The 11,906-nt window shown below is 39.3% G+C and overlaps 2 protein-coding genes across 9 annotated transcripts in view; one reads left to right on the top strand and one right to left on the bottom strand.

Moving 5' to 3' along the window:
• Positions 1-11,906, bottom strand: part of ZNF146 (zinc finger protein 146) — a 69,338-nt gene that overhangs the window by 13,802 nt on the left and 43,630 nt on the right. Inside the window, exon 1 of one of the 5 annotated variants that reach the window (XM_010849062.1) lies at positions 6,667-6,753. The exons of 1 other annotated variant lie outside the window; for it this stretch is intronic. The gene's annotated coding sequence lies outside the window, so the exon portion shown is untranslated. Of the gene's footprint in view, positions 1-6,666; positions 6,754-11,906 lie in introns of those variants that run through there. 3 more of the 5 variants (XM_010849064.1, XM_010849065.1, XM_010849066.1) reach the window with 3 other exon arrangements.
• The window catches only part of ZNF565 (zinc finger protein 565), a 26,290-nt gene continuing 21,545 nt past the window's right edge, over positions 7,162-11,906 (top strand). For 2 of the 4 annotated variants that reach the window (XM_010849067.1, XM_010849068.1), the window contains exon 1: positions 7,162-7,246. The gene's annotated coding sequence lies outside the window, so the exon portion shown is untranslated. Of the gene's footprint in view, positions 7,247-9,405; positions 9,481-11,906 lie in introns of all 4 variants that reach the window. The other 2 variants (XM_010849069.1, XM_010849071.1) reach the window with 2 other exon arrangements.

Genomic DNA, 11,906 nt, shown 5'->3' with positions numbered 1-11,906 from the left:
AAAAAGCAAAATCCTAACAAATACAAGTTACTACTTATACACTCTATCTACTATGCATGGTGAAAAAGCACAGTCACCAACTTGTACTGGGGTATGGCAGATGGAAGGCTCAGAGCCTGACTTAAATAGTAATGTACACAGAGATAAACATGAGAGTGTGGGTTGCCTAGAAACAACCTGCAAGAAGAAGGAGATCAAGTTTGATCTCCTGGACATTCAGAGTGTCAGGTTTCTAAGGAACATGCAGGCAAATACATCCATTAGGCAAATGCATACATAAACGGGGAGCTCAGAACAGCCTAGAATGGAAATGGCAATCTGTCAGCTGTCAGACTATAACTGCTGCTGAAAACAAGTGAAATGTTATGCAATTGTTTATAGAGAACATACACAGTATGTGAATGGTCAAGGACAGAATCCTAGGAACACCAATGGTCAAGGAGACAGGCAACATTTCACAGGAGCAAGGTAACTACTTAGTTTCAATGTTTTAAGTACTTTTCCTTAAAACCATACAAAATATTAAGCAAAATGGGTTAATGGGAAGAGGGGAGTAAGGGGCAAGCAGCTAGCCCATACATTACACCTGTAGTGAAAGTAGCAGGGAGAATTTAACTCTTAAATTATATGTCAGTGTGGCCCCAAAACCTAAAATAGCAGACGTGGTACAGGAAGGAAAATAGTGTGTGACAGTGTAGCAAGAAAGACTAAGATAATGGTGAGAGTTCCTTAAGGTAGCAGACTTCAGAAAGATTCATTCTCAGAATGAAGAATTCACCCTGAGTGAGAACTGTGGTAATCAACAAGGCTCATGACAAAAAAAAAACAAAAACCCAAACTCCATGTTATCTTTACCAAAGGAAAACCCACATAGGGGGCGTCAAGAGTAAGTTGCAAAAAAAGCCTATGAAGAACTGGGAATGCTGAGGGAGATTCTAAGGACTTAGGGAGTTCAGAAATCCACAGCTAATATTTCCTTACAGAATGAGTCTTACTCTACGACGTAATCAATGAGAGTAAAACCTAGATTAAACCGGAAAAGACTGAAGGGGAAGCAGAACAGACTTAAAAAGCACTTGGGAGTGGGGTGACCCCAGATTCAGAAACCTCTAAAAGTAAATGCATCATCCTGGAAGGCAACTACTATGAAGATTTATAGGAAACAGAAAGAGAAAGATAGAGGTCGGCCTCAACCAAGTTAGGGTCAACACGCCAAAGAACACGCAGGAGCCTTCTGCTTTTAAACACTAGAAGAGGCAGGAGAGCTTTGAAGCACAGAAGGCTACTATGTTTCCTTCCTGGTACTTGTCTAGGAAAATCTGCCTCCTACAAACAGGGCAAATACTTTGTGCCTATACAAGGATGCTGTAAGAAAAACAGTGGCAACCAACAGCAGAATTTTCCAACAATTAAACTCACCTGAAAATTACTGCCACAAGTACATAAAAAAAAGAAACACAATGTAACAAAATTATTTTTTGAAAAAGACAAAAACTTTAAGCAAACAAAAGCTATAAAAAGAACCCAAAAGATAAATGGAGAAAGTGAGTTACAAAATGGTCACCCAAAAGGAGGAAATGGAAAAACAGAATATGAATGGGTATCTTATTTTTGTTCTGTTTGATGTTTTAAAGACTGTAGTTATCAGAGTTTAGAGAGATTTTTATTTCCTTGATTAATGTGATCCTTCCTGGTTGTTGTATATGAGGCATGGCAGTGGTCTCAGTTTTAAACTCTTTATTTCTACTCACACCTCCAGAGATCCAGGCAGGAGGGGTAATATTTACACACATAGGTCATCATAATCTACATCTGACCACAAAAGCCAGCATCTTATCTAATACAAAAACATTGAGGGCATTTCTATTAATTTCTAAATAAAGATAAGGATGCTCAACGTCTCATTTTTAAATGTAATTATAAACAATAATAGGTTAAGCAGGGAATAAAATTAACTTATAGAAACCAACAAGCTTTACATTATATACCACAACAAAGACTCCATTCATAACAGCAATAGATAAAGGACCTAGAAATAAATTTAGTAAAAAGCGTCTAAAATTTATATGAAGAAAATGTTAAGACACTCTAAAAGACCCGAAAGGAAACTAGCATATATACAACGCACAACATGTACACGGAAAGGACTACAACACTATAGTCCCTTTCCCTAAAATTCTTTTACAAAATTTAATGCAATATCAATTAGCTTTTTCCTAGAACTAGAAAGCTGATTCTAAAGTTTACATAGAAAAATAAGTGAGAATAGTTAAGAAACTGAAAAAGATAAGCAATAACAGACCAACTATAATAGATATTAAAATCATAAAGCTCACACACTACAAAGATAAATATGGGTGCACGGATACAGACTGGAAGATGGATGAGAATATAAAGCCCAGAAACAGACCAAATCCATGAAAATTTAGTACATGATCAAAACAAAGAATCTTAAGAGAGTAGAGTTAAAGGTCTTTTAATATTAATGGTGCTGGAAGTACTGGGTAGCCTACTGGAAAAAAATATAAACCTGGATGCATACCTAAATATCATATGCTAGGCTATGAAAACTCATAAAAATTATAACCTTGTAAGGATTTGAAAGTAAAGATGAAACCGGGAGTGAGAAAGGCTTTCTATGACCGTAAATGAAAAGACCAATTAACTAACATCATTTTAACTAACTGATAAACCTAAAAACAAAAACTTCCTGATTCCACATGATTTTTAAAAAGAAACTACCACTGAACAATATCAAAACACAAATTTAAAACGTGAAAAAAACCTGCAACTCATCTCACAGAGGGCTAACCTTTCTAATGTAATTTAACAGTTCCTAAAAGGAAGAGGCACTCTACAGTCAACGAGGAAAAGGATACGGACAGTTCCCATACAAGTACATGTGGCCTTGAAAGGTACTCAACCACACCCATAATAGAGATGTAAATTAAACCTACATTTAGATATCAATTTTCACTCATACTTTTGGCAAAAAATAAAACATTCAACACTACACTCTGATGCTAAGGTTCTAGGAAGAGAACTGTTCTTGTAGATAGCTAAAAAGAAATTAAAGTACTTAGCCCTATGTGCAACTCCACTTGCAGCAATCTACTTCAGATATAATCAAGGGCCTTCCCAAGTGGCGCTAGTGGTAAAGAATCCTCCTGCCAACACAGGAGAACCTTCCCTAAGTACAAAATGACACAGGTGAAAAATTACTCATCACTGCAAGTAATTAGTAACGGCAAAAGATTACGAATAACCCAAATGTCCAGCAGCAGAATCAACTACAGTACACACACACACACAAGGCAGTTAAAAATCATGTATATGATTAAGAAAGGTATCTCCAGGATATATTGTGAAGTGACGAAAAAGAGGAATGTACAGAATGCATCTTTTACATAAGGATGGAGGACAGGAGGGAAGAATAAATATACACGAATGGCCCAACAAATACAAAATCTACTTGAAAGATAAACAATAAAAAAGAAACTATATTTAATTGGGACAGAGATGAATGTGATGGGGAGGAGAGCAAAATGAGATCTCTCTATGAGATATAGTTTTTGTTGAAATGCATTATCTACTTTTTTATATAATCAAATTAATTTCTTAAAAAGCAGTCCCTAAACTGGAAACAAATTGAAATACAAGAACTCAACTGTGCATTAACTTGGTAATTAACATAATTCCTCAAAACAAAGATTTATTTCAAATGACTTTAAAACAGAGAACTTTGACTCTACATCTTTAGTGTACTCAGTGGAAGGGCAAAAATAGCTACAAAGAAAATTTTCACAGGATACAGTACGTTTATGGTTACTACACTACCAACATTATTATTTTGAAACTGCAGAATAAAGCAAATAAGCCCACACTTGTATTAACCTATTCCAAATTTTTTTACCATAAAATACAATTAGGAGCCATTGAGGTAAAAATCCTGAAACATTTAAACTGAATTAGAAATACTACTATGAACTCACGATTTTTAAAAATGGGTTTATTCATTCTGTTTATGAAATGGCCTTGAAACAATGTTACCTCTGCAGCAATGAGAGCATCTAGCATCCAGATCTTGGTCTCCAATACCATTCTCCAGTAAAAGGAACCAGAGCTCCTTGGAGAAATGGCCAATTCCAAGTTTGGGAGAGAAGGTACAAGGTGGGCCTGAAGTGGAAAAAGCTTTCAAAGTTAAATGGTGGCAAGTTAAAATGAGACAGGAGTTAGCAAGAAGGAAGGCCCACTGAATAAAATTGTGATACTATGACTATCAGAAAGAAAACTAGCTGTAAGAGCACAACTTTAAAATGATTAAGGAAGAAAAAAACAGGATAAATTTGATACAATTTAAGGTAGCAATCAAATAAATGTAAAAGTAATGAAAAAACTAGAAAATTATCACTTTGCAAGCCTGAAGAAATTACTGCTGATTCAGCTAAAGGATTATTTATTGGGGTTAAAACCATTCATTAAATGATCGACAAGGAATGAGCAAATTATGAAACCATAAAGATTACATTTTGGTCATGAAGGAGAAAATACAATCACTTGTGGCGGATCAATCATGTATTTCTCTCCTGTTATTATGTATGCAATTTGAAGATCACCTCCAATGTAGTCTGACCCAAAATAACTCACAATTAGGATGTGTAAAAAATACCACCAGAAGCTCTGACTTAACCACGAAACCATGAGAAAATAACCATCATGGAAATCAAAGAACAAAATCTCATAAATGAGGCAGTGATGAGTTGCTAAAGATGAGTGTAACCTGAACAAAGAATTCTAACTTCCTCATTCCAGTTATAAAAGGAAATGTCAAAAAAAAAAAAAAAAAGGCTTAAACACAGCAATTTAAAAAGAGTATCTGCATATCTGAATCTTTCAGGAATCTGAATCAGAAATTTTTACCAGAAACAGTAAGAATAACTGTACAATTTCTGAAGAATTTTTTCTCCCTTTCTGTATTTTTAAATTGTTATTTTATATTGGAGTATAGTTGGATTATCAATGACATGTTAGTTAAAGGTGAACAGCAAAGAAATTCAGTTATACCCATAAAACTAGCCATTCTTTTTCAAATTCAATCTCCTACTGATGGACATGAATTGTTCCTAATCTTTTCCTATGTGAAACACTGTGCCTGTATCACCTCATGTAAATTCAGGTACGTGTATAGAATTAATTTCCATCTGTAAAATAACTAGGTCAAAAAGAAAAGTAGTTATTATATATACTGCTGAAGTGCCCTTCATAGGCCTGCTTCCTTCTAATACCAATACTATTTTAATTTCTGAGGATATACAATGTTATACCATCAGGGGAACTCCCTGTTGGTCCCCAGTTAGGACTCTGAGCTTTCACTGCCCAGGGTGTGGGTTCAATCCACACCCTGGCTGGGGAACTAACATCCTACAAACTCAGCAGTGTCGCCAAAAAAAAGTAAAATGTTACTGTTGGGTTCCCACACCCCAACTGCTTTTCTTTTTGAGTTTTACTGGCTATTCTAGCTTGTCTATTTTTCCATATTAAGTCCAGAATCAGCTTAATCTAGGTCCCCCCCCCCAAAAATTTGGGGATACTTTTATTGGGATAACATGAAAAACACTATTTTTGTTCCTATCTTACATTACGCCCTTCAGCAGTATTTTAAAGTTCTTTTCCGGTAGTTTTGCATACTTCTTAAGCTTCTTCCTCAATTTTTAAAAAACTGTTGTTGTAAATAATGATTTTCCTCTATCATATCTTCTAACTGGCAGTGGTTTGTCTATCTGAAGGCTACTGATGTGTAGGTATTGATTTGGTACCCAATTATTTGAAATACAAGAAGGATTACTGTAGGAGATTCCTCAGAAAAAGTACCTTTGTTACTTCACAAAATCCATAACCCGGGAAAACGCATTTAGCAGTCAGGATACCTAACTGGTCCAGATTCATGGATAAACATTGCAGGAATTAGTTTTTTCAAAGAACGAGGATAACAGTGCCGAATCTAGAACCTCAAACCCTTGACTCCCCAGTTCTCGGCTCCTGCGCAATAGGACACTGCTTCTAAAAACGGAACGCTGATATTTACTCTAAGACTTAACAGCAGTCCTATTAAAGGACCCCAAAGATCAGGACGTTGGAGACCATTTGAAGCAGGCTCCTCCTAACAAAACTATCCTTTGAAATATTCTTGTTTAACACACACACACACACACACAGTGATTTGCCTTCTACCCAATTAAAAGAAAAAGCACTTTTATACCAAAACCCATTTTAAAATTATTTACCACTTAGCTTTTATAGACCTTCAATCTTCAAGTAAATAAGATGTTCCAGAAAGATGGCACCGTTAATCATCAGCACTTTCGACAAGGGAAGTGCCGCTCGGATGTTATTCTCTCAGTGCTGGTCTCCTACATCTCTGAGAAGCAGCCATACAATCCCGTACCCACAGTTTCTCCCTCAACACTCTCAAACATTCGGTCAAATTTGCGGTCAAACTCAGGGTCACGCATCGCTCGAACCCTCCCCAGAGGCCCCCACCCCCACCCTACATGTAGGCCAGCAGCTCTTAAACCCACTCCACACTCTCGCCCAGCACCCCAATAGATCCGGAATCCTTTCCTTCAACCTCCCCAACCCCATCGGCCCAAGACGCCCACATCCCACCTCCTATTTTCGCGCCACGTGGACCCAGGGGCCGGACTGACCCGCGGACAAAGACCAAAATGTCCACTCGGTGCGCTGCGCCTGCGCACTCCGAGGGCGAGTGAGCACTCCCAGAAGTCTTCACGACGCGGCCCGCACGGTCACGGTGGCCGAGCACAGGCTGGTATCTGATTACTTTCTGTCAACAGCAACGGCGCTTTCCCGGCCTTGGACTACATTTCCCTTAAGGCTTTGCTGGTTGACACTCTACGTCTCTCCGTCTCTTTCCCCCAGCCAACTTGGCGGCCTCTTCCTGTGATTATGAGGCTCTCAGAGTGAGTAATCCTGACTTGGAGGAAGATAAGTTCAGGCATGGTGGAAGGTTTGGAGAGGGAACCCCTTTCTTTGAAGGCTTTCGTGGGCAGTGTCAAACGGGCCAAGCCCAGACTGTGCGGTATGAGGACGCCATCTTTCTGTGGCTGGACTGGCTCTGGACTACGTTTCCCAGAGTCCACAGTGGCTCAGCGTTAGGTCTCTCTTGACGTCGTGGCGAGATCTTTAGCTCCGCAGGGACCCGGACGCGACCAAGGGAAGGCAGAAGGTGAGGGGTCTGGGACTCTGGGGCGGGGACGGGGCGTGTCCAGAGAGCCTCGGGTTTTTGCGGGCTGGCGGCTGAGGATGCGAGATTCTGTATGTGGCTTTGTGTGTCATAGTGTGAGCAGATTATGCGACTGTGTGTGCCTTATTGGGTGTGAGGTTGTGACTGTGTATAAAGATGTGGAGGTGTCTCATTGTGTGGTTGTGTCCTTGTGTGTCCTAAAAGCGAATATGTGGTTGTATTTGTGTGATACTGACCATTTGTTCAGCACCAAGTGTAGCTGTGAGGTGCCTGTGACTCCAGTGCTCTGACAGATTGTGACTCCAGACAGTATCGGGATGGGGTATGATGTCCATTCTTCTCTGCTCACCCTTGCCTGTGCCGGAGAGTTGGGCGATGAACCTTTAAAAATGCCCTGATCCCTCACGATTGCTTTTTCTTGATTCTTCTCCAAGAGATATATTGAGAGAACTACTGTTGAACATTAAAAAGCCAGGTTCTCCGTCCATCAGTTTTTCTTCTTTCCCTGAAACCCTTGTTTTTCGAGATGTGTGCTTAAACACATACACAAGTAATTCAGCCAAATGTGAGGATTAATTGGCTTTATTCAACTTCTGAATCCGGCAGTATCCCATCTGCTGCTGCCAAGTCACTTCAGTCGTGTCCGACTCTGTGCGACCCCATAGACGGCAGCCCACCAGGCTCCCCTGTCCCTAGGATTCTCCAGTCAAGAACACTGGAGTGGGTTGCCATTTCCTTCTCCAATGCATGAAAGTGAAAAGTGAAAGTGAAGTCACTCAGTCGTGTCAGACTCTTAGCGACCCCATGGACTGCAGCCTACCAGGCTCCTCCGCCCATGGGATTTTCCAGGCAAGAGGACTGGAGTGGAGTAGCTACTCCAAAGGGTTGTACAAAATGGAAGTTTTTTACGGGCAGTAGAAAAGTGGGGCAAGAAGTTATTAGCAAAAGAAAAGAAAGGATTATTTTAGGCCAGGACATCTTTTTGGGGAAGGGAATGGCAGGGATCTTATCATGCAGATTACCTCACTGGTGCCAAGCAGGAAATTTCAGATCGATTTGTTTAAAGAGCACATTTTCTTGAGAAACATTTAAACTGGAATTAAGTCTCGGTTTGTTGTTATGGGACACATGACTCCATTTTAGGCTTTTTTTTTTAACACGTGCTTTCCTTTTCTTCTGAAACTTCTTGCCTAACAAAGCCCCACACCACCATTCACCTCCAAGTGAACTGGAGTCCTGTATTTGCCGTTGGAGTCAATTACTCAGTGCCATAAAGGTAAACTGAAAGGCCCACACTTTGCATATTCCCTGCACACCTAGTGTTCATCTAAATGTTTTAAGCTTTTCATTTTAAATGCTAAAAAATAAAAATAAATACTTAAAACTGTTGCAAAAATAGAATTCCCAAATACTCTTAATCCAGCTCCTCTGTCAAGACCAGGAGATTAACAGATACACTGATAGATACTGATATTGTTGTTGTTGTGTTACTGGGTCCAAGGTTGCTCTGCTCACCACAGGTAGGATAATGAATCCGGGAGACGAGGTGTTGAGGCAAGGAAGAGACTTTAATCAGGGAGTAGACCAACCAAGAAGATGGCAAGCTAGTGCCTCAAAATAACCGTCTTATTGGGGTCTAGATGCCAGGTTCTTTTATAGATCAGAGAGAAAGAAGCGATGAGGAACTAAAGTCCAAAGACAGAATAGAAATGGAGATACAGGGGGGAAGTCAACTGAAAGGGTCTTCAGTCTTGCAAAATATCTCCAAGGGAATGTTCAGCCTTCGGAAGGGGTATGTTAACCTCTTCTATTCACAGGTGGGCAGGGACAAACTATCTCTCTATCAGCTGAACAAAGGCACTTTAGTTTACAGTCGAGCAGAGGGGCAGGGTCCTTCAGGTAAGCCATTGAGTATGATTATAATAATAAAAGCAAGTCAAAGAAACAGTTTTCAACATGAAGTCAGAACTGGCTTCCTCCCTGCATCAGTTGTTGTTCAGTTGCCCAGTCATGTCCGACTCTTTGTGACCCCATGACTGCAACGTTCCAGGCCTCCCTGTCCCTCACCATCTCCCGGAGTTTGCCCAAGTTCATGTTCAGTTATACTAAGAGTTAATAATTAATCTACAACTTTTGTTCAGATTTCATCAATGTGGCTTAACTGTCGTGTTTCTGGACAAGGATCCAATCCAGGATCATATGTTGCAGTTAAGTTGGTAACTGTCCTTAATCTTCTCTTTTAATTTTATTGTATTATTATTAAAAAAATTTTTTTTGCTACACTGCATAGCACATGGGATCTTAGACTAGGGATCAAATCCCATGTATTGGACACATGGAGTCTTAATGACTGGACTATGAGGGTGGGGGTGGGGAAGTCCTCCTTAGTCTTCTTTGATCTGAAACAGTTACTTACTAGAGCTTCCCTGGTGGCTCAGATGGTAAAGTGTCTACCTGCAATGTGGGAGACCTGGGTTCAATCCCTTTGTCGGCAAGATCCCCTGGAGAAGGAAATGGCAACCCACTCCAGTACCTTTGCCTGGAAAATCCAGTGGACAGAGGAACCCTGTAGGCTACAGTCCATGGGGGTTGCAGAGTTGGACATGACTTAGTTTTTCATGACCTTGACACTTTGGAAGAGAACTGGCAATTTATTTTGTAAATTCTGCAATGTAGAATTTACAGCCTCAATTTGAAGTTGTCTGACACTTCCTCATAATTAAATTCAGAGTATGCAGTTGAGGCAAAATGAAAGTCACTCAGTCGTGAAAGTCGCTCCATTGTGTCCAGCTCTTTGTGACCCCATGAACTGTACAGTCTCTGGAATTCTCCAGAACAGAATAGTGGAGTGGGTAGCTGCCATTCTCTTCTCCAGGGGATCTTCCCAAACCAGGGATCAAGCCCAGGTCTCCTGCATTGCAGGCAGATTCTTTACCAACTGAGCCACCAGGAAATCTCTATTGGGAGACATAAGATCAATTTGTCTCATTATTAGCAATGTTAACTTTAATTTGCCAGGTTTCATCACTGCAAAGTCATTCTTTTTTAATTACAATTAATGTGTCTTATGGAGAATTACTTTTTAGTCTATATGCTGTTTCTTATCCCACTTTCACCTACTGCATCAATTGATAAATTCTTGCCTGAAAATTTATTACCAGGTATTTTCCAAATGCTTTTTTTTTTCAGATTCTGTTATTTATTCTATATTTATTCATTATATTTTTGTTAGAAATAAATTTTCCTTCTCCCCATTTAACTTACCAACTCTCTGGATTTAAGTACTGTAGGTTACAATCCATTACTATCACTATTTTATTGCTGAATTATCCCAAATTTGACCACTGGAAAATCCTTTGGATTGGCTTCTGTATCCTTTCAGTGTGTCCGCTTAATGTATTTATTTTTAGTATTTCCTTATTTTCCTGCACCACAAGATGTTCCAGGTTGATACTGTACTTTCCCAGCCCTAGTCTTTATGAAGTGACTTAGCAGCAGCAGCAGCATACTGATATAGATAATCCATGATTTCATATGATCTCTCCAGTTCAGTACCACAGCACTTCTAGCCTTCTCCATTTCCTTTTCTGGAATTCCTTTCTCTGACAGTAAAAAAAACTTGGCTTTCATTAACCACATATATTTATTTATTTTCTCAGTCTTAAGTAGAAAGTAGTTTAAGAATTGCTAACCCATATCCCCAAACCTCATACGGTACTTTTTGTACTTAGTCTTACAGTCCATAGTGAAAACACAGTTGTTGTTTATTCACTAAGTCTTGTCCAGCTCTTTGCAACCCCGTAGACTAGAGCCCACCAGGCTTCTCTGTCCATGGTATTTCCCAGGCAAGAATACTGGAGTGGGTTGCCATCTTCTTCTTTGGGGGATCTTCCCAACTCAGGAATCGAACCCACGTCTCCTGCATTGGCAGGTAGCTTCTTTACTACTGAGCTACCAGGGAAAGCTCCCAAAATACAGTACCCAACCCCAAAAATGAATAAAAATAGTTTTCCCTGTACCTTTCTATATGGTAACATTACTCATTTGTAATATACCTGGGTTCATTTGATACTATATGTATTTTATTTGGGGTTCCCAAACACACATCACACATCTTGGTTGATTGTAATTGTTTTTTGAGTATGTGAAACTTTAACATATTGTGAAAGACAGAATTAGATCAAAAGGTCTACTCAGTTATTCCTCCATCATTCCATCTCTTCTAATTTCATTCTCCCATTCTTTCCACACTGTTCCCAGTCACCCATTGTAGGTAACCAACCAATCTCAGCTTGTTGGGGGTTTTATGGTTTAATATACATAACATAAAATTTGCATTTTAATTCTGCTGTTCAGTAACATTAAATGCATTTACATTGTGCATATATACCACATTATGTTGATTGGTTTATTTATCCGTGAGAGCTTAGGTTACTAACATCTTTTCACTTTTGTGAATAATGCTGCTGTGAACATGGGTTTACAATGATCTGTTCAGGCCCTGCTTTTCCTTCTTTTGGTTATATATCCAGAAGTTGAATTGCTGGATCACATAGTATGTTTATTATTTTGAGGAATCACCATACCATTTTCTAAAAGAGCTGCACTGTTTTATTAATACATTCCTACTGGCAGTGCACAA

This window comes from Bison bison, unplaced genomic scaffold, assembly GCF_000754665.1.
Source record: "Bison bison bison isolate TAMUID 2011002044 unplaced genomic scaffold, Bison_UMD1.0 scf7180017864280, whole genome shotgun sequence".
NCBI classification, from domain to species: domain Eukaryota; kingdom Metazoa; phylum Chordata; class Mammalia; order Artiodactyla; family Bovidae; genus Bison; species Bison bison.
The sequence above is the reverse complement of the archived record's forward strand: the minus strand, read 5'-3'. Positions and strand labels throughout refer to the sequence as shown.